Below are 21032 nucleotides of genomic sequence, written 5' to 3'. Positions count from 1 at the left end.
CATTAATTATTATTGGATACATAGGTCATGTTGCGCTAACGACTAAATAGCTGGGAACATTGCTATGAATTTGATGAGCAAGATACATAATGACCAGCACAAGTATTTTATAGAAGATGCCTGGAGCAAAATAACCACAGGTACAACCACATTTCATGACAAAACATATCTAAAAGCTTCAGAGTTTGTTAGAATCACAGAATTGCAATATTCACAACAACATGAGCCAGCTTTTAACTCCTGCTTGAAGCCTCTTTGATTAATCTAGTACAAGGAATGAAATGAAAGTTTGGGTTACTTTTTCCTTTTGGGCAAAGATTGGAAAGAGATATAAAGGCTACATCAACTAAATGCAAGCAAAGTGATATCAAAAACGTGAAAACATGGGAACTCATTCCCTATTCAGACAGCATACGCATCTCGTTCACCTGTACGACAGCCCTTGTCAGTGCTCCTCCAGGAAGGACACTGGGGCTTCTTGCCTGTCTCACATCAACCAGGAGACACTTGCAAGGGGAGAGGCAGATATGACAGGGTATCTGTCATATAGATACACACATATATATACACGCAGGCAGGCACCTTGGTCAGACATGGCATGTTAGGACCTATCCATGCTATATGTTTCTCCCAGAGTGTGCAGCAGTGCTGGATTCCCCTCCCGTGCCAACCATTTGATTGACCCAATGAGAGCCCCAACAGTTCTCTGACAAACAATCCTGTTAGCTCCAAACTTGGCTTCACGCTCAGAGCTGAAAATGGCTTTAAGAATTCACACCACCCACTTTGCAGACAAATTATTGGGAAAACCATGTAGCTTAATGGTCAAGGTAGCAGCTTATAATACCCTCTGAAAGTGCTGAAATTGCTACCTGGTGACAATGAATTGTAAAGCCTGCATTCTTAGGTAAGTAAAATCATTTAACATAGAACACAGTAAGTTACAAAGTTCTGATTACAAAGAGGTCTTGGAAATTACATACTAAAACTATCTTTACCTATCATTTTGACAACAGTGGTCTACAAGATCCTAGTTAAGCAGTGCTCTAAAATGCATTTCATTACAGTTTTGAAGGCAAACAGATATAAACATCGACAACAGTTCAACTGCTTGTTCAACTTGGGCAAATAAATGTTTTCAAATCTAAAAAGAAAATGAAGAACATGTATTCATTAATAGTTTCCACTTTGGGAATTTTGGACCGATTCCTTATGTATTCCTGCTGCAAATGTCACCATTCTTTGATAATCACAAGACTGATGGAAGCATCACAAAAATGCAGTGTTGGATCTCACTATAAAGCATTCTGGGCTCCAACTGGCATTAGGTTCCCTAACCAGATTAGAGTGAGAGGCCGGTCACAGCAGATGCCCTGTCTCGGTTCATTACTCAACACCTGTTAAACTTGATTAACAGCCCCAGCTAATTATCTGTTAAGAGTAACTCATGCTGTAACAGATCCCAGAGGTCTGAGAAGTTGACTTCATTTACATGTTTGTCTCCTCTCACAAGGTCTCCGTTAAGCATCACCAAAAACCGCCTTCCAGAAAACAATAAAGACCCTTTAACTAGAACACCATTGAATACCAGTGGCACCCATATGACCTACTTTATAGTTTCAGATGTATACCTGCAAGGAAAGCTTTACGACAGGACTTGAAATGCTCAAAATACACACCTGCCCTGCAATTCAAAACTGTTTCCAAACAATGCGCAATAAACTATAGCCAAGTGCACTGTAGCAGCTGAAACAGATGTCATGGCAGCCAAACAAAAAAATTTTCTAATTTCAAATTCAAAATTCTGTGCTTGGGCAAACACAATTTCCCTAACATAATCTAAAATAAGTGATATTTCCAGGTGCTGAATGCAATAGAAATACATATTATAAATTCTGCTGCTTAGCAAGGTAGAGTTGACACTATCACTCTATTTAGACTAACAGTATTCACACCTGTTTTAGTACTTTTCTAGATCTAAAAATAATCTTATGTTAGGCTCTGCTACCAATAACTCTTTCAGTCCAGGAATTAAGAGATTCTGGTTTTGGTGGTTACAAGGTTTCATAGGACACCGGTCCCTAACAAACACGATTTCCACTCTTTAAGTAGGCTGGCTATCTGATCACCTGATATGCACCGCAGAATGTCTTCCAACATTCGTTAGTCTGTTTTGGTGAAACAAGTCATGCTGTGGCAGTCATTTTACTCCATTCTACCAATGCGTAACAACATGTAATACAATAAATTATATCCTCCTTTTTTTTCACTAAATAGGCATTGCTTGCAAAAAACAGTACAAAATCGTATAGACCACATCAGTGGTTTCCTTTCTTTTCCAAGTAAGCCTCATTGCCATCACTGAACCTTCCTTCTGTCCAAAGACCAATTCCCTCTGCGGTGGGAACAGTGCCAGCACTTTCCTCTGGGCTGCTGTCACTTCCTCCTTCAACTTTTACATCTCTCGAGCACCCACAGTGACTAGCCTTTAGATCAGCTGTGCCACATCTTTCATCTGGTATTGGTGTCCTCAGAGCACAGATTCATGTGTATCAGTAACACCCGCTGCTGCTCTTCACGTGTCTCCATCCCAGGGCACCTCCTCAGCTGTGCAGGTGCCGTTGTACACGAAGAGCCACAGATGATACCTGCTACGTTACCTGTAAATGTTAAATGGGAGCACCACAAACATACACACCTCCTTGCATTCTGCACAAGTGCTTGTATCTGGATTCTTCCAAACTGGAAGGTGATTCTGCTTAGATCCAAAATTCCAAAGAACTATCTAGGTACTACTCTTATACACGTAGGTGCCTAATTTCACGTGCAAGTCTACTGTGGTTATATTTTTAAAAAAAACAGGGGGTCGCTATGCACTAAAATCACTGAAGACACAGCCTTAATATCAAACTGACTAAAAGCAGTGTGTATGCTTTTCCTTTGGGCAACTCAAGAACACTCTTCAGATAAAAGCCCTGCTACAAATTAGATTATCCTGACTTGCTGCATCTGTTGCAACTCTTCCCTTATAATTGTACTAAACCTTACAGTAACTTGGAGTGTCAGCTTTAGTGTAATCTCTTTATTCAGTCAATGAGCAAAGAAAGTATTATTTTGTAGACGCTTTACCATTTATACAATTCACTAAATGAAAGCAGATGTGACAATTTTAGATCATACAGAAGTGAAAAATACAGTATTTTTCAGAAGTACCAGTATTCCCCTGCTGCCAACTGCCTTTTAGAGAAACCAACACATCACAATATTGATGTTACAATGGCATGATATACAACTGTACCTCAAATGGAAAGGAGAGGTTTAAAACTACATGATTAGTATCATTTAGGGTTAATGGGCCATGAAATCTCCAAAAACCAGAACACCTTAACTCATCCTAACAATAGAAGAAGTTTCTGCATGTACCTTCTCAACCTGTTCATGTAAATTTTAAGAAAACAAAAATCTATGAAAAAAAAAATCTACAAAACCTGGTACTAAGCAGCCAATTGAGTTTGTAATTAGCTATTCATTCCAATCAGCCACCATATTTCCTAAGATTATTCAGGAAGAGTTCCCAACAAAACTAAATGAATGATACTGTGTAAAAATTAAGGGAGAAGAGCATACTAAGTAGATCAGGACACATATACAGTAAGTGGACCACAACTAAAGAGCTGAAAACATGCTTTTGTCTCAAAATATGGTTTTGGGTTGGGGTTTTTTTCCCCAGCACTAGCAGTTGATCTAATGAAAGACCTTACTTCTTGCAACCATTATATTGCTTATGATTACTCTAGCATTTCTTTAGTATCCTAAATGTCATATCCAATCATTTTTATCTATTCATACTCCTTTTATGTATTTCATCCCCTTGATACTATTGGAATCGACCCAGCTACAATCAGGACTCTTCTGTTCTTCCTTTCTTTGTGCCTTGTATGCATTTTTCAGGGCATGAAATAACTGGTTGAAATGGGTTGTAAGGAAGGGCAAAAAAATAAAGTAGCTGTATTTTTATAGTTATTTTTGCTTGTATTAAAGAAAACAGATTTCTGTATTTCTGAAATTATACTTTTTTTTTTTTTTATACCGGTCAGATAGACAACAGTTGAAGAATTTGGATTTCTTCCATAAATTCAGAGCCATTACTTCTTTAACATTAGATTTATGTAATTTTTTTTTATTCCCTGGAAGGACTGTATATATGAAAGGATATAACACAGGAAGCAAAATAAATTGTACTATTATCAGAAAGCTGGTTTTTTTGTATTTCCTGTAGACTTCCTAACAGCGGCCACTAATAGAGTCATTAAAATCTTTTCTCTTTTCTTCAGACTATCAGTTTCAGCTTAACTTTTTTTGTTTTGTTTTGCCTTTGGATAGTACCTTTTATATAAATGTATTTACTAACAAACTCTTAAATCAATTCTGTCCCTCGGCTAGATCAGCACTGTACTTGTTATTATTCTCTTCCTTTATAAGCAACATCTTCACTCCAGTACATTTCTAATTTTCCCTTTCTTGTATCACATCAGGATGTAGAATTGTGATTTAAGATTTCAGATCCTGATATTATCAAATATGAGCTATTGGAATTATGGAACATTTGTTGTCCCTTCAAAAACTAAGCAATTTTTCTCATGCTTCCAGCTTGTAGTTAGAAAAGGGAAGAATTATTTTATGGATTGTCTGTAAATACAGACATTACACACATTCATTTCGCACCGACAGCAAGATTTTCGTGACAGCACATGATACTTCAAGACATTTTTTTTCCTTCAGAAATAACAGATCATAGATACATAAAAAGATGCAATTGCAAGCTCTAGGGGCAGGAGTGAAATTATCATGTCACCAGTCTAAATGTCACCTTTTATTTTACCTCCTACCACCAGGCTCACATTCAAAATGCATGCATTAGCTAGCCTGACAAAGACATCATCACTTTCATTTGTCTTCGTTCCTTCATTTGTTTCTTTAAAAAAAGTTTCCAAGTATTCAGTCATTATCCTCCATTCTGAACCATGATAAACTCTACTTTTATCCTCATGTTTATGAAAATATGAACTGTTGCACAGCATATATATCTCTATAAATACACAGAGGTGTGAAATAGGCTATAGTGGTAACAGTGAAATAGAGGAAGCTCTTTTTCATCATTATTATGCCTCTGTGAAAGAAACAGGAGGCAACAATTTTACGGGCAATCTCCTACTTGAATCCATAGCAGAAACAAGCAAGAATTGGTCATGCCAGAGAAGTTGTCTTGCAATCCTCCACTTTACCTTTCCACATTACATGAGATGGTTATATTCTGATTTTCTTTTTAAAAAAAAAAAAGAAAGCAAAAAATAAATTTGTCTTTTCCACTGAATGAAAAGGGTTTAACATTTGCTTTTGATTAGGGAGCACAACACACTTCTGCACTTGTAGATGTGACACAACAAAGGGAAAATGGCAAACAGTAGAATAAAGACGTTGCTTTCAAGTGAAGTAAAGACTAATAAAGACCATGCTGATTTAGTTGGAGGACAGAACTAGCAGAAAGAAAAAAAATCCAGTTCATTAGTAAATACATATATTCGTAAAGCAGGAAAAACTGATAAGGATTGTCTGAAAAACAGTTTAATGCTGCCAGTTTTGGGGTTTTTTTAATTTTCAGAAAAAGAGCCCTCATTTCCTTTCACAATTTTGAAAGTCATCATGTACAGAGTATCAGATCTATCCAACTCATTTTGGCAGCAAAAGGAATGCCGATAGCTGCTCAGAGTACAGTTCGTCTAAGGTCTCAGCTTTGCAATGCGCTGGGAACTCTCAAGCTCTACTGTAACCTATTGGAAAGGCTGATTTAGCCTTACAGGAAATAGAATGAAGAAAAAGTGATAGAAAAATGAGAATAAAATGGGCTGCAAACAATGCTGAAGGAGGGAAAAAAGTTTCTTTAACAAAAATGAACAGGGGGGGAAAAGTAGACCTACTGCTTCCTAGCATCAGCCCCAATCTTTGAAAAGGCTCAGACTCCACTGAAACTACATGTCCTTCCCGGCACTCTTTCAAAGCGCGGATTTCAGAGGGGCTACCAGGAAGGGAATTGCAAGCTAAGAAAAATCAAGTATGTTTATTTTACCTGAGTGAAAATCATGTAAATTCCAGGCATAGATATTACCTTTCAATACTCAACCCACAAACCTGGTTACGAATAGGAAGTGGCAAACAAAGGTGTTATAAAAAAAAAAAACCAAAACCTAAACCAAACCCAAACTAAAAGACTGTTTCAATACTGAAAACAGCTAACAAAATAAAACTCTTCCATGAGGCAGAAGCAGCAGTTAGAACTAATCTACCTCAGAGGAGGCACAGCATGCCTCCAACATCACAAGAACACCTAAATGCTACAGGACAACCTAAAATAAACATATAATTTAACATGTTACATGCACACGTGTTACAGAAAACAGAGGGTATTCTTCCTTTCTGGAGAAGCTAGATAAACTCTACATGCCATTAAAATCTTTTGGGGAAAACAGAAACTTCTCTGAATGGACCACAAAGAAAAGTCACAGACTGAGAGCAAAGGTGACAGAGCTGCCTATGAAGATAAAAGAAAATGGAAAAGTAGCAACAAAGGCACGAACAAACCCACCAGAATATGGTTACCCCATTGCGGTAACCAAAAGAGGACCAAAATAATCAGAAAATTTGTGTAACCCAGCCTGCTCACTTTAAACTTTTAGCACTTTGTTGAAGATGTACCTGCTCATCTTAACAGTGTCCTCATTTTGCAGTTGCAATTTATATTACACAAGCAGCAAAAGACTAAATAAGCTGAAAAATAGAAAATATTCTTTCTTATCCACAGGACATGAAAATAAGAAATGTACTCTATACCTATCCTAACTTCTGTGTCTAGTTTTAATCAATGGTACTTCTGCAAAAAAGTAATGATTAGAAATATCACCACTTATCACTGGCCTTCTGTATGAAGAAGCTGCTTGTGCGGACAGAGGTATTTTTGGTTTATTTTGATTGTTTATCACTTCTGTTGAAGTTCAGGCTGCATCAGCTTGCATGTGGCTTCTTGCCAGGACCGTGAGAGATTGACATGGAAACCACAAACACCTTCTGCTACTTCACACCCAACAACACACACAATAAAAAAAAATGTGTCCAAAAGAATTGAAACCCCTTTCCTTATATTTTGATGGATGTTAGGATAAAACTGGTTAGGGTAAACAATTCCAGGAAAACCGCAGTCATATATAACATGCTTCATAGCTCTGGAGATTATCTCCAATATATCCAGCCTTGATCTAGCCGTGAAAAACTTTCTGCTTGAGACCAGCTCTTTTCTTCCATAACCAAAGTGTCAGACAATGTAAATACTTCAAGGTTAATGGAAGCACAATTATTTATACCTGCTGGGACTCTGGATACCGATTTTACTAAAAATATCTTCTTAAACTGTGCAAATTATTTAAAAGCTATGTACACATCATTTTCTGCTGCTGAACTCCAGTGCATAGAGCAAACTGTTATTCTGTATTCAGTGTACCATGTCCGACATTTGATTTTTTCCCCTTTGCCCTAGTCTTTTTATACAGATTTTTCATTTGTGCTTAAAGTATTTTATTTTTAGTTTAAAAAACTGCACCCATATTTTGTCACTTAAAATTTTATGAAGAATAATGCACATGTACAACTCAAAATATTGAAGTAAACAAACATTTTAATTTACATGTGTAAGGATGCATGAAGGCAAGTGCCTTTCACAACTTGACAAAGGTAAATTAACTCTTTTGGAAACACTTTATAATGATGATAAATGAAGATGTAGAGAACATTTTTGAAGTACATTGAGTGACTGTACATCCTCATACATTGAGGTAATTACGTTTTCCTTTCTTTTTCATGATAGCAACAGACATTATTATGGTCAATGTAAAAATTTCACTTTTTTTTTTTTTTAAAAGTCTAATATTATCTGGCACACAGAACTGAAAAAAGTAGTTGGGCATTGCTTCCGATACCATCTTGGATTCCAGTATTCAACTTACAGGTTTGAATAAGCATGCACAGGCTCTGGTTACTATTTTGCCTGCTTGGAGGAAAACAAAAAAAAAGTAGCAAGATTCCCTGTTTCCCATCACAAAGTATACTGACATCTCATTAAGTACAACAGGTACATGCAGTCCGCTTTCTCTCCCATACCATTACTTATGGCACAAGCAATCCACGGGAGGTTGCTGTGCAGTGTGCCACCGTGAACGGATTCTTTGCAAGTAAGCTGGGTCACAAATCAGTTCATGATTTGATAATAAGAGGAATAGTGTGAATAACTGTGTTTCTGGCTAAGCATTGAAACTGGGAAGTAAAAAAAAAAATAATAATACAAAACCAAAAAACACACTAAGGAACCTCAAACTGGTTTTGATTAAGCTATTCCATTATTTATCTTGTTTTCCACAGACTGCAATGAAACAGCACAAGATTTTCTCGGTTCAGCACAAGATGGTTAATTCAACCTGACATAAAATATTTATTGTGGGTATCTACAAGAAAAAAAGTGAAAACAAGAGCGTGCTTCAAAAAAGTTGAAGGTAGAGCCAGTTCTCTTTTAATGGGACAGTTCAGAACTTAAAATGCCTTTCAGAGAGCCCAGAGATCTGTGTTCATTGTCGTCCTCTTCACCTCCCTGGAGATGTATTCCAGACTGCTCTGCTGGTGGAGTATTCTCAGTCTCACAGTTAATGTTGTTCTACAGCACTCTCTGAAGCAAGCCTAGTACTCCAGGAATCCTCAGAGTAAGAAGTTATTCTTTCTCCTTAAATGATTACTCGAGTATTTCAAGCCAAGGAAAACACCTCCCGAAAGAATCAAAGGCGCTCCAATAGTTACGGTATTTACCTAAGCAGAATTTCAGCTTTATTATTATTGTACTCAGTCCAAGGAAGGGACTTGGGTTCTTCTTGCAGAGGTCTTGTAGAACAGTTCCCTGAAACGGTCTGAAGCGCTTGCAGCTATACAACGCTCCAAACTTATCATACAGGGATTTTCAATAAGAGTGTACACAATCTTATGAAAGCAAAAGAAGAAAGTACAACATTGTTTTCTATAGTTTTATTTAGTAGCAATGGTTTTTCTACCATTATTGATGGACTTGAGAAGCTACGAGAGGTTATTAATATGTATATTCATACACAGAAAAACAAGTAATGAGAAAAATATACATATTTACATACACTGAGAAGGTCTAACTCAGAAAACACATGAAAAGAAAGTGTTACAAAACGTATCTTCTAAAGATATTGCCACCATTTAAGGACTTGGTTATTTTTATGTTAAATTAAATTCTAGAACTAGGAGACTATTTTCTGACTTGCATCTATTCATTTGTTCAAATGAAGGAAAATTTAATAACTGATTATTTTTAAAAGTAATGTTTTATGTGTGGCAGTTCAGAATTTTGGGCACTTAAAAATACTTCTGAAACTTTTTTGCAAATACAGTTAAGACTGTCTCTTAAAATTCCTCATGACAGAGTCATTGTATTCAGTTTGTCCTGTTCGAACCTCACAAAGATACACTTCTTTGTACAATACAGCTTGACAAGTAGCATCATATGTTATTGCATTTCTATAGGAAAAAAACCCTAAAGTTGTTTATATGCAAAACTATAGCAGCAGATAAAATTTGGGACTAGCAGTTTGTAAGAAATAAATGCAGATGCTCTTCTCAGACAATCACATCTGCAGAAACAGTAGAAACAATCTTACCTCATTTAAAGATAAAAAAAGCACACAGAATCACTTAGAACAATGGGCTAGGGCACAAAATATGAGCATTCAACTAATTTATCATCTCAGTTTGCTCCCAAACCCTGCTATTTCTTCAGTATTCCCACCATGAAGAACAGTCAATTGCAAAAAATACTTGTATTTATTTGGTACAAGTAATGGAACATTAATAAAGACAGACAACAATCTCCTAGTTACCGTCTAATGAAATGGTCTCTAGATGAGCCCTCTGGTCAGCTGCTTTAAAAATAGGCAACGACACCGGAAAAAGGACAGAGGGAAATGCAGAACTTCGGTTTTGACTGTAAATTACTTTCCATTGTTACCAAAGCTATAAATTTTACATCTTGCCTACGCAGTATCATCTTGTGACTTGACCAGGTATTTTTATGACACTCAAGATCAGTGATTTTACTTTAACCATATTTTAAATAGTGTCCTTCTTTTTAAATGCTCAACATAATTTGTTTCCTGCAGTAATTATGCAATCAGAAAATAAAAATCAAAGTTTTAGATTTTCCATATATATCTCAACGAGTCGAGTAACTAATGTGCAAAGCAACAGGGGCTTGAACCATTAGAAACATACTGAACAAACTTTACATAAGGAAAAACTATAGGTTTTTTTAAACAAGTAAGTATGGGGCAAGTGTACTAAAGTGATTCCTGTTTTAGAGAATAATACTGCCATTTTGCTGCTATGTTTTCAAAATTTATGGTGCACATACAACGCACGCACTTGCACTCTTCTCCCCCCCTTTCCACACACAGATGCCTATGAACACATCAGCTTGCAGTGGAGCTCGCGAAAGGCTGCAGAGAAAGTTAGCAGAAGCCCAAATTGGATTACTCTGCCTGTCTGCTCTCCCCACGTTGGGTGTTAAATATCACAGGGACTGCAGGAACTTACTAGGGAAAACATCCTAAGCAGATCTTTGCTGAAGATTGATTTACTGTCCAATATGCACAGACAAACTGGAATGTGCTTTCTGCAACAAACAGATTAAAGCCAAGTTTCATTGTTGTATATACTCTGTTTTGCAAAATGGACTATTTGTATACATTTACTAATCGAATTATTTTATCCTACTGGTAAATATGATTCATATTCCAATTCTAAAGAAGCATGTACAATTACAGTATTACACAACACATTCAGCAGAACTGTGCTTACAAAAAATCTATCACTTTTTAACAAATTAGTGCTTATAACACCAAGCCTACACAAAAATGCGCAAGATTCAGTCATGTTCCTTAAACTACCAATTTCTAAATTTTACACTGTAATAAAACATTTAACTTTACAGTTCTAATACCTCTCTGGAAGTGCAGGCATTCTTTATACAGTAAATCCCAGAATTAACGGATCCAGATCTTTCCAGTCTCAACCTCAAAGGAATTGGCCCTCCCCCCCACCCCCAAAGTCTTGTAAAAAAAGGCTTTAAAAGCAACACTTGCTCTTCAATGAAGAGCTATTAGAAATGTGTTGCACTTTTGCAAGCGGATCATTATCCAGCTACATTCTCATTTAATGCCTACCACCACTGTTTCCAAGCAGCTGGCGTTTAACCAACCTTTTCAGCTATTTTGGTGAACAGGCTTTGTGGTGAATAAGTTTCTTTTACCTGTTATAAAAGTTTGGTGGCCTTTTCCTTGATCACCCTCCTGCACTTTAGGTGTAAGTACTGGGAAAGAGCAGCTCACTGGGCACCCTTGCCAAAAATCCCTCTACGTTTGGATGCACGACAAAGCCAGCTGAAGAAGTGCCGTTTCAACGTTCTCAGTCAAATCCCTGCATCACCATACAGCCTCCACATGTTGAGGTTTGACACTTCCACAGCTCAGCGCTAACACGAAAGGGCGCGCTCTGTTCTTACAAATGACCCACAGGTTTCTCTTTTTCACACATCTGTCATGAGATACAACCACTTGTACGCTACCCTCACCACATGTCCTCACGGGTGGAGGAACTCCTAAGTACTGCTTCTACTGCCACTAAAAACTGGCCCAAACCAGGGGGGAGAATTAAATCAACTGGTAAAAGCGTACCTTGAGATAAGGACTGCAGTACAAAAAACAAAAAATGTTTAAGCTTCTGTGTCCTGTTAAGAGCTCAGAGACCAAGAGACTTAGTGGTGGAGTTAAGTGTGAAGACTTTGAAAACGATCGAGTGAGGAGCAATCTGGTCAGGTAGTCAACTGGCCACAAGAGAAAAGGATTGAGACTCTCTAATGTGAATGAGGTAGAAGGATTGTGCACTACCCAGAAAAGGGCAACAGAAACTCGACCTGCAGGGTATGATGCAAAATAAGTTACTTCAGTTCTTTGCTTATTTAATATTCCTCAGCTTGGTGTAGTCCTGATTTACAAAACTACTCCTTTTTTTCTCCTAGCTACAAGTAAAGGGAGAGATGAACTTTGTATGTTACAAGGCTACATAAAACAGAGCTCTGAAAAATCATGGCTCAGATTGGGCTCCCCAAATTAGTTGATGTTTATGCTCACTGTTCCTCAGCTCCACCTGCATAAATGAGGATAAACACCATCACATCAACTCCCAGCAGAGACAGTGCGAGCAGAAGTTCATTACATTTGTGAAGTTCATACATACAGTTGTGTAAGTGTCACAGGAAAGTCCATAAAGCAAATAATACTGCAGATAGTCCTAGTACAGTGCATAAAACCTAGGGTCATATACTGAATCATGCAGGGAAGCAAAACTGTCAACAGCTGCTCCTGAAGCTAGCACAACTCCTTCTGCATTCTGAAAGATGCAGAGATCTTAAAGAAAGAAATAGTGCGATCATGTAATTAGAGATGGCATGTATAGACAGGAACCAAAATAACCTGTACAAATTACCCTAATTCTGGTATTTCCCAACTCCTGACTGGCTTTGTAATGTCAGTTATTTTCTAGGTTTTCTGTATTTATAGAACTATAGACAAGATTGAGTTATCTTGGAAGGATAACGCTCCTCTCCCTTGCAGACTTCATTAGTTGTGGTTGGACTTCACACAGTATGACAAGCTGCGCCCAGCAAATAAGACCTGTGTTATTTTTCTGATAATAATAGCAGCTTCACTTAATCTAAACAAAAAAGCCACTGTTATTCAAGTGATTTACAGGTCAATAGATATGCCTGCATTGACTGTATTGGAACAAGATTACTGCTGCTGAGATTATAATTAAAGCTTTCAAAGTTGACATGGGAGAAAGGACTGGAAGCAGTTGTCATTTTGGGAACATAATGATAGGATTGTCATATTTAAATAAAACACTCTTAAATACAGGAGTGATTTCTGAGAACAGTGCATTTGTGTGTTGGCTTTTAAAGTATTGCCTGTAAGGATATCACGCAAAGTAGAAATAATCATGGAAACAAGTTGAAAACAAGCTCAGACACGCAAAAGTGGATTGCAGCTGGCCCTGAGGGAAGGCATTTTGGTGATGTGGCATGTGCCTTTCCAACACGTGCTGTCTATGGCTGCAAGACTAACAAAGCAAGGGAATGTTGACATCTGACAGCAAGCCTGTTGCTCTTGATATGCTTTGCAGAAAGCAACTGCTTTCTAGAGAAAGAGAAAAAATATATATATACACCACTGGAACAATTTTATTCTGGACCTTTTGTAAAACATGTTGCCATTGGTGTTACCTGGAACAACAGAAACAAAGGGATAACGGGGAGGGTGGAGGAAACAGGAAAAATGTATACTGTGGATTTATTAATGATCTGAAAAGCCATGTGAGGATAAATTCCAGGAACACCATATAACAGCATTCAGGTCAAAGTCTAGAGGAAAGGCTGTGAATATGGATGTTCAGCAAGAAGCGAACAGAGAAAAATACGTGCTTTTAATTTTATTTTTTTTTTAAACCTGCCATGCCTCTTATGAACTTTGTAAATCACCACGTTCTCTTCAGCCTTCTCCTCTCCGTAATGCAATGTCCAATTCTTTTTAGACCATCACTGCTAGAGCATCTTGATCATTTCGGCCACCCTTCTGTATTTTAAATGACTGTTTATATGTTAAGAACTGAAATAACAACAAGCTGGAAAAAGACTATGAAACGCTATCAGATCAGTACGTTAGCCTGTATTATCCGTAATACACAGCTGAAACCACATGCTTGTAACTCTACACATCTTCCCCACAGCCATACAAGAAAGTTCTTGACAATCTGAACAGTAATGTAAATCTTGCTTCGAGGTCAGAGGCCAAACATACTTGGAAGCATCACACCAGAAGCTGTCTCTGGAAGCAGCAGAGGGGGAACAGAGGTGCTTTCATATTGTTGAACCTGTTCTTCAAGTGAATAATGACCTTCTGTATGAGAGTACTAAAAGAACGTATTTCATTAAGTCTGGTTTGAAAAAGTGTAAAGTTGCTGCCAGCTTCCTCCAACACCGCACCAAAGACTCTACGGCTACTAGGTAATACTGCTGAAAAAAGATCTCCTCATACAGAGCATTTCCACATTTTTACAAAGTGCATTCTTGAAGTAGCTATATAAGATTATGGTGTTTGTCTAACCTCAAAATTCTCTCTCTCTTCACCCCCCCCAAGACATACAGTATCACCATCCTGAAGAATTTGTCTGTTGAAATACATAATTGCTGACAAGTGGCACCTTTGCATATGAATTTATCTTTGATTCTTCTGCCAGTGAGATATGGTTTCTGTTTGTTCAGAATAGAACACCAAACACTGCCTGGATACAAGCTGCTGCTTAAGATAAGCTGACTGTAATTTCAGTATACAGTGGTATATTTCTTGCCCTAGAATAACCTGACTTTACAGCAGCTGGATGTATGCCAGTTTCTAATTGTTTGTCTTTAGACTGCTGCCTTTCTTCTAATTATTCTCATCCTAGGATACTTGGCTCATCTACTCTTCATTTTGTGTTAAATATTCCTTATAAAGTCTTTATAAGCTTTCTTGCCTTCTTGTATGACTAGTATTTTCACTATGAAATAAAGTCTTTGATTATTCTAAGCCTGGCAGTCAAAACCTTTCCAAGTTTTAAAAGCCCATGCTATCTCATTTTCCTTCCTTTTAGCCAATAGGCATTTCAGTGACTTCTTGGCATTTGAAACCTGCAGTCCTCTGTCATCTGACGAGTTACTAGGACATTTTGCAGTATGCTTCCAAGGAATCTAGAAAGCCTTGTTTTTCCTGCAGTATCTCTTGTCCACTTTGATGCTGTGTTCTAGTAAATGAAAGCATCTTCCTAGTACTTAGATTATAAATTGTCTTTCCATAAGCACTGGTTTGTCTCTACCTTTCAAATCCGGTAGGATAAAGTCATTTTCTTTCCATTCCTCTCTTTATATGTGCAAAGTTCTGTATATAGAAAGGTCAGGGGCCGATGGGCATTTACTGTTCATATACAGCACTGTTAAAGGAACTATATGCCATTTGCGTATAATTTGCAGTCTCATCTTTTTGGGGCAGGAACATCTTTTGTTCTGTGTCTATGCTGTAATTAGTATAACAGCACTCCTGATTTCCAGGCTGGGTCCCTAGGAGCTAACGTACAATGAACATATACTGTTATTAAGCCTGTGAAAAGGATCAAGTTTTTTTTTTTTGGATGCTATTAGTCTGTTGGCTTGTTGTGCTAGTTAACAATTTGGCATCACGTTCACCCTGTCCACTACACAAACAAAAAATAGACATCCCAAGAGGTCAATTATAGACAGAGCTACAGCTAGCTACCAGTATTCTTGAAGGAATCAAAGCTACCTGGTATTCTAACTTATTAGGGAACTTTTCTTCTTGACGAGAACTGCAACCGGTATTTTATGCATTTTGAAATATATAAACTTTGTATACAAATTTTAAACCATCTATCTGACTTCCAGAGCAAGCACAAGTCTGCTAAAGAAATTAAAAGGTTTTAGTCATCTTTTAAACCCAAACTATTTATTAATTTATAAATTAATTTATATAAAAATAGCTCCTTATTATGCTTCATGCATAATAAGGGAGAGTGTCTCAAAAAGGTTACAATTTAATGAGTACATTTTTAAAAAAACATGGGAGGGAAGTGAAACAATTATTCTGTCCTGGTATATGGAGAAACAGAGAGAGGCTTACATTCTGCCTAATTAGCAATCCTGCTGCTTTAGGCTCACTCTATCATCCATGGAGAAACTGGCACTTCTTCCACGGCTTCATTTCAGAACTTAAGCGAAGTCTGAGTTCTTGGAACTTCTACTGACTGTGATTATACTTTCACCATTGCTAAAAAAGAGAAAATGAGGCAGGAAGAGGCAAAAATCTTTTCAAGGTCAAAGACAGTCACTGGAAGACCTGAGACTTGACCTCATGTCTGTAAGATTCAGTGCAGCTTTTACTCCTGTTTTACATCTTGATTCAAAGCCTACTGAATATGATGGTCAGACTCTTGTGAGCAACAAAGATGAAATCTTCTGTTAAAACACCAAAACTATGCACTTACTCATTTCATATGATGAATCCAACTATAAGAAAGAGTGACTTTAAATATCTTAAGATTTAATGATAGTACAGTAGTAATTAATCACAAGCCTTCAGAATTATCATTCTAGGAATATGGGGGGTTTTTAAAACATTTCTTCAAAGTGAAAAAAATCTTAGCTGAGGGGGGAAATCCCACATGTATATTTATAGCTTTTAAGGTACATCTTTTTTTAAAATACACTTTTTTTTTTTTTAGGCTAAACAAATGAGAGCACAGCATGGACAAGAAAAGCCACATATGACTGTTGTACAGACTTAAATCAAGAGTCAATTGGCACTTCCTATACTGTAGATCAAAGGAAAAGCTCACGCCAACACATAACATCTCTGTAGAGTGATTATGAACTAAACCAGTGAAAGAATGTATTCATGTGAAAATGAAGTAAATTCATCCCATATTTAGGCTCCTAAAAGTACTGAGAAAATCTAAAAGAACTAGGTTACTATAACTCCTGCATGTTTGTTAGAATCGAAGAGACAGATCAGAAGGCTATCAAACCGATTTAGAAAAGTAGTTGTAACTTACATAGCTCACATAAACTTCAAGGGGTTTTCTAAGTTTTGCGGTTTGAAAATAAACTCAAACCAATTCCTCTAGGAAATGTGAAAATGGAATTAAACATCATTACAGAGATTTTGACACTTTGCCCTCCAATGATCCAAATTACAGGAACAGGACTGTGTACATAATGATGTAATTACATGCAGTCATGAACAGTTTAATTACTGTATGCCTGAGCAAGCTTTTTTTAAAAAAATTTGAGACCACTGTTGGAATTTTCTTACTTCTATACCTGACTGATTTTAAGCATATCAATACTGCAGTCCTAGGTTACAATGTCAGCATATAGAAATTAATTCCCTTCTGAAGCAGCACAACACAAACAAAAAGCAAGTACGCATTAAATGATACTTAGCACTTTTTCTTCTTAGAAAATATTGCCTGGTCAGAACTATGAAAGGTCTTCATTAGAAATTAATACGCACCAAAGTCATTTTGAAGTTGTTATTGGATAACAAGCTGCATCTTTAGTGCCCACACGCTTCTTAAAGCCTGTCCTTAGCTCTTACACTGTTTTATAGAACAAGTGCAACACATCTGAGGCACAAGGTGTGCTCCCCCCAAGGAGTGCACCGTGCTGCAAAGAAAGTTTCCCATCCCCATTTTGGGACACACTGATGCAACGCTGCTCTTTGAATAACTAAACCGTAAAGTCATTTGCATTAAAGAAAATTGTGCATGATTCAATGGAGGGCTCCACAGCATTGTGTGGAGGTTCTGCTGGCAAGCTGGCGGTTGTTTCAAGTGTACATTTGTAAAAGATTGTCATTTGGACCACACTGTAAGACTCAGGCAATAACAGTTTTCCTTAGAATTTTCCTGCGTTTCAGTAGTCATATTTGATCTATAAATGAACGTGACTATTTTTACATTTTTCTAAAACCTCTCATTAGTGCTCCCACTGGATTAGCCAAGCCCAACGAGAAATACATTTCATAAAATTGCCTAAAGTACATGAGAAAGAGAGGAATGAACTGTATGACACTGCAAAGCTGGGAGGGAGCACTAAACTGATTGTCCTTCATTATGAGGAAAAGCCAGTGAGGTTTGTGGATGAGAAGGCCTTCAATTTTCCATTCAAAAGAAAGCAGACAGATGCATGCCTTAATACATTTGTACTCTCACGCTCTGCACCAGAAAGATATCATGAAAAGTCTTGTTTCGCCTAAATATTTTGCACCACTACAAGCTACAATTAAGTTAAATCTCCAGTGTGCATAACTCATTAATTAGTTAGAATTCACAACCACGTTTCATCCACTAGAAATCAATCCTTGTTCATCTAACCAGCCGAAAAATCTCACACAAACACGTTAATAATCTACAACTGTACTGAGGATCCCACATTTCCACCTATGAATGATTTTAAAAATCTATTCCTTTTGGTGGTGAACTGTCCCACCAAACAGATGAACATTTGCATCCACATAAAACCCTCCTCTATCACACGAACTCTACAGCTTTGGCAGCAGCAATCCCAAGTCCTACGCCTGCTAGCAGAACAACAAAACAAGGAGTTGTGTGTTAGAGCAGGGATGGAGAGCAAGTAGAGGGCAATTTAAACTCTAACCCAATAAGAATCTTTTTTGTTTTATTCTAAGCTTGGCTTCGCCTCAAGCCAATTCTCATTATTAAATGAAATCGATTCATCATTCCATAAGTGGGAATGCGCACTGCCAAAAGGGAAAGCACCCAACTTCGCCGACCAGTAAATTGCTCACAAACTTTTAGAGGAACATTTTTTCTTGAGTACAACATTCATTTTCTATTCTTGATTAAAACAAAAAGACACCTTATACAACCATTGCTAAAGTCATGCTTCTATTAATATTAATACCAAAACTAGAATATCTTTGAGACTGAAAAGAAGGCAACTCTGATTGCTCTGAGAAGCACTACAAAAAATTAAAATTCAGAAACATTCCTCAAGCTGGAATCACTTCAGACCTGCACAGTTAAGAGTACTTTCTGTTCAACAAGAAGTCCTTTTTCCTCCATATCATCAGTTCTTTCCATCCCACTAATAATTTAAGCACTGCCTTGTCTAGCAATTAGCTCTAAATGTAATTAAAAGTGCAGCAGCACCTTGAAAATACATCCTTGGGGGGAAGAGCATCTCAAAATTCAAACTATAATTTTAAGAGGAGGAGGATGGCAGCAGCAAGGCGGATGAGGGAATGAGCATTGCCACCCCCACGTGCACTCGTGGCACAAGTTATGTCTCAGTGTTCCACTTGGCAGTTCCAGCCCGTGCACCGGAGTTACTGCAGGACATGTTGGAATAACTAGTGGTGCATCACATGGAAGTGCAGATGATAACTCATGTCAGCTCCACTGGGGCCTGCTTTTAAAACATACTTTAAGACAACACTAATTACAGAGAAAACCCTATTTGCTTTAGATTTTTTTTTTCCAAGGGTTCAGCTGTTTATCTCCCTGCAGATCCAAACATTTACTGTACTCTGAGAGTTCACTGTACTCTAGCAATTAAATTAATGGCTGCAGCAACAGCAAGAAATCCTTTAAACCCCTGTGGGCTTGTTCCTTTGATTAGACTAGATCAGTGAAGCTACAGCTATTTGCAGGCAGATTAGATAGGCTAGGTTTTTATTGCCATTTGCACTAGAGATTGAAAGGTCATGTTTGTTGACATCTTACCAAAACCCATCTGTGAAAGTTTACTTTAAAAGTTATTCTTCAGGAATATTTTTAATATTTAAAGAGTACCATATGGATCTAAGAATAAGAAATGACCTAACCATAGCTATACAAAGCAGAGTACTCCACTTTTCCAGCAAGCAGCAGAACATATCTAACACCCGCACATATATTTTCTCTTCCCTAAAAGCAAAGTTTGAACAAATTACAAAACATAGGGCACTACCAATGTTAGGCTTTGGGGATGAATCATAAGGTAGTTCACAATCTGCATCTCTCTCTGATTTTGTTTTGGCTGAAAGAATAGATTCAAGGAATGTTCATATTTCCTGTTCAACTGTGCCATGCTATTTTTAACTGTATCATCTTTTTTTCCAGTAATTAAGAATGCTTATGATGACAATATCGTAGGTAGTAATGAGCATCTCAGAACATCTTACAAGCACTAACGTTCCTTTGCTATTTGAGGTGTCAAACAACAAACATTCTGGTATCAGAAAATATCTGCACAGCCTTGAGAGAACAGCACTGCAATTCCTGATTTCCTGAGACAAAGATAAAAGAACACGAAAGCTAGTGGTAGAGCTGGGAAGTGAATTCAGCCTTGTGAAGACCTTATCGCCTGCCTTAACAATGAGACTATCACTTTCTCAGATTATTTGCTGCTTTGCTGTAATACAACAGTTGTGCTTTGAATGGTAATAATGCTTTAAGAACTCCCCCAACAAACAGCAAGATGACACCAGAAGCTAAACAAAAACCTGTAAAAAGTGAGCTCCTCATATTTGCACTGCAGGGAAACAGCAGTAAACTAATTGAGTTTTGATGAAAATATGTTACTTTCCATTCAATCAACCAAAACAACACCTTTCCCCATACCTACTCACTCCATACACAGTACAGTTCACAGGCCCACTGAGCATTAAATGCTCAAACTACTGAAGTGTTTGTTTGCTTTAATTTTAACACTAAAGTCAATAATGCTTATCCAAAAAGACATGGGCTAAAAAGAAAGCACTGTGTATTTTGATACCACGTTATTTATATCACCAAAATACTTTATTTTCCTTCTTTCAGCTCTAAGTTCATATCTAAAGCAATTAATCAAAATACATATTGTAAAATATGAGACTTACATCCCCCAAATGAGATACCCGTAACTCGGTTTTAAGAAATATGGTACATTTGGAGATGTTCCAAGTTCTTAATACTTACTCATTATTGAAGTAAAATTTGTTTAAACAACTAAAGAGAAAAACATAGCAAATCATACACTTTTTTAAAAATGTAAAATATTTTGCACTTTGTAACATGCAAGTTTCACACTGACTTATTCTGCTCCCACTGTACTGCCAGTAGACTGTTTCAAGAAAACAAAACCTTTAATTAAACTCTTATGAGAGGATTAAAAGAAATTACAATTTACTTTTTTCATAGCGATATTAAAATAGGTCTCTTAGGCCATTGCATTATAACCCTGTAATCCCACTTACTGCTTGTGCTGCTAGAGT

At 37.2% G+C, this 21032-nt stretch overlaps 1 protein-coding gene across 9 annotated transcripts in view; it reads right to left on the bottom strand.

The window, feature by feature from the left end:
• The window catches only part of FHIT (fragile histidine triad diadenosine triphosphatase), a 674280-nt gene that overhangs the window by 369089 nt on the left and 284159 nt on the right, over positions 1–21032 (bottom strand). The window lies entirely within an intron of this gene.

Source organism: Grus americana, chromosome 11 (genome assembly GCF_028858705.1).
Source record: "Grus americana isolate bGruAme1 chromosome 11, bGruAme1.mat, whole genome shotgun sequence".
Classification (NCBI taxonomy): domain Eukaryota; kingdom Metazoa; phylum Chordata; class Aves; order Gruiformes; family Gruidae; genus Grus; species Grus americana.
Note: the sequence above shows the minus strand (reverse complement) of the source record. Positions and strands in the feature narration are given on the sequence as shown.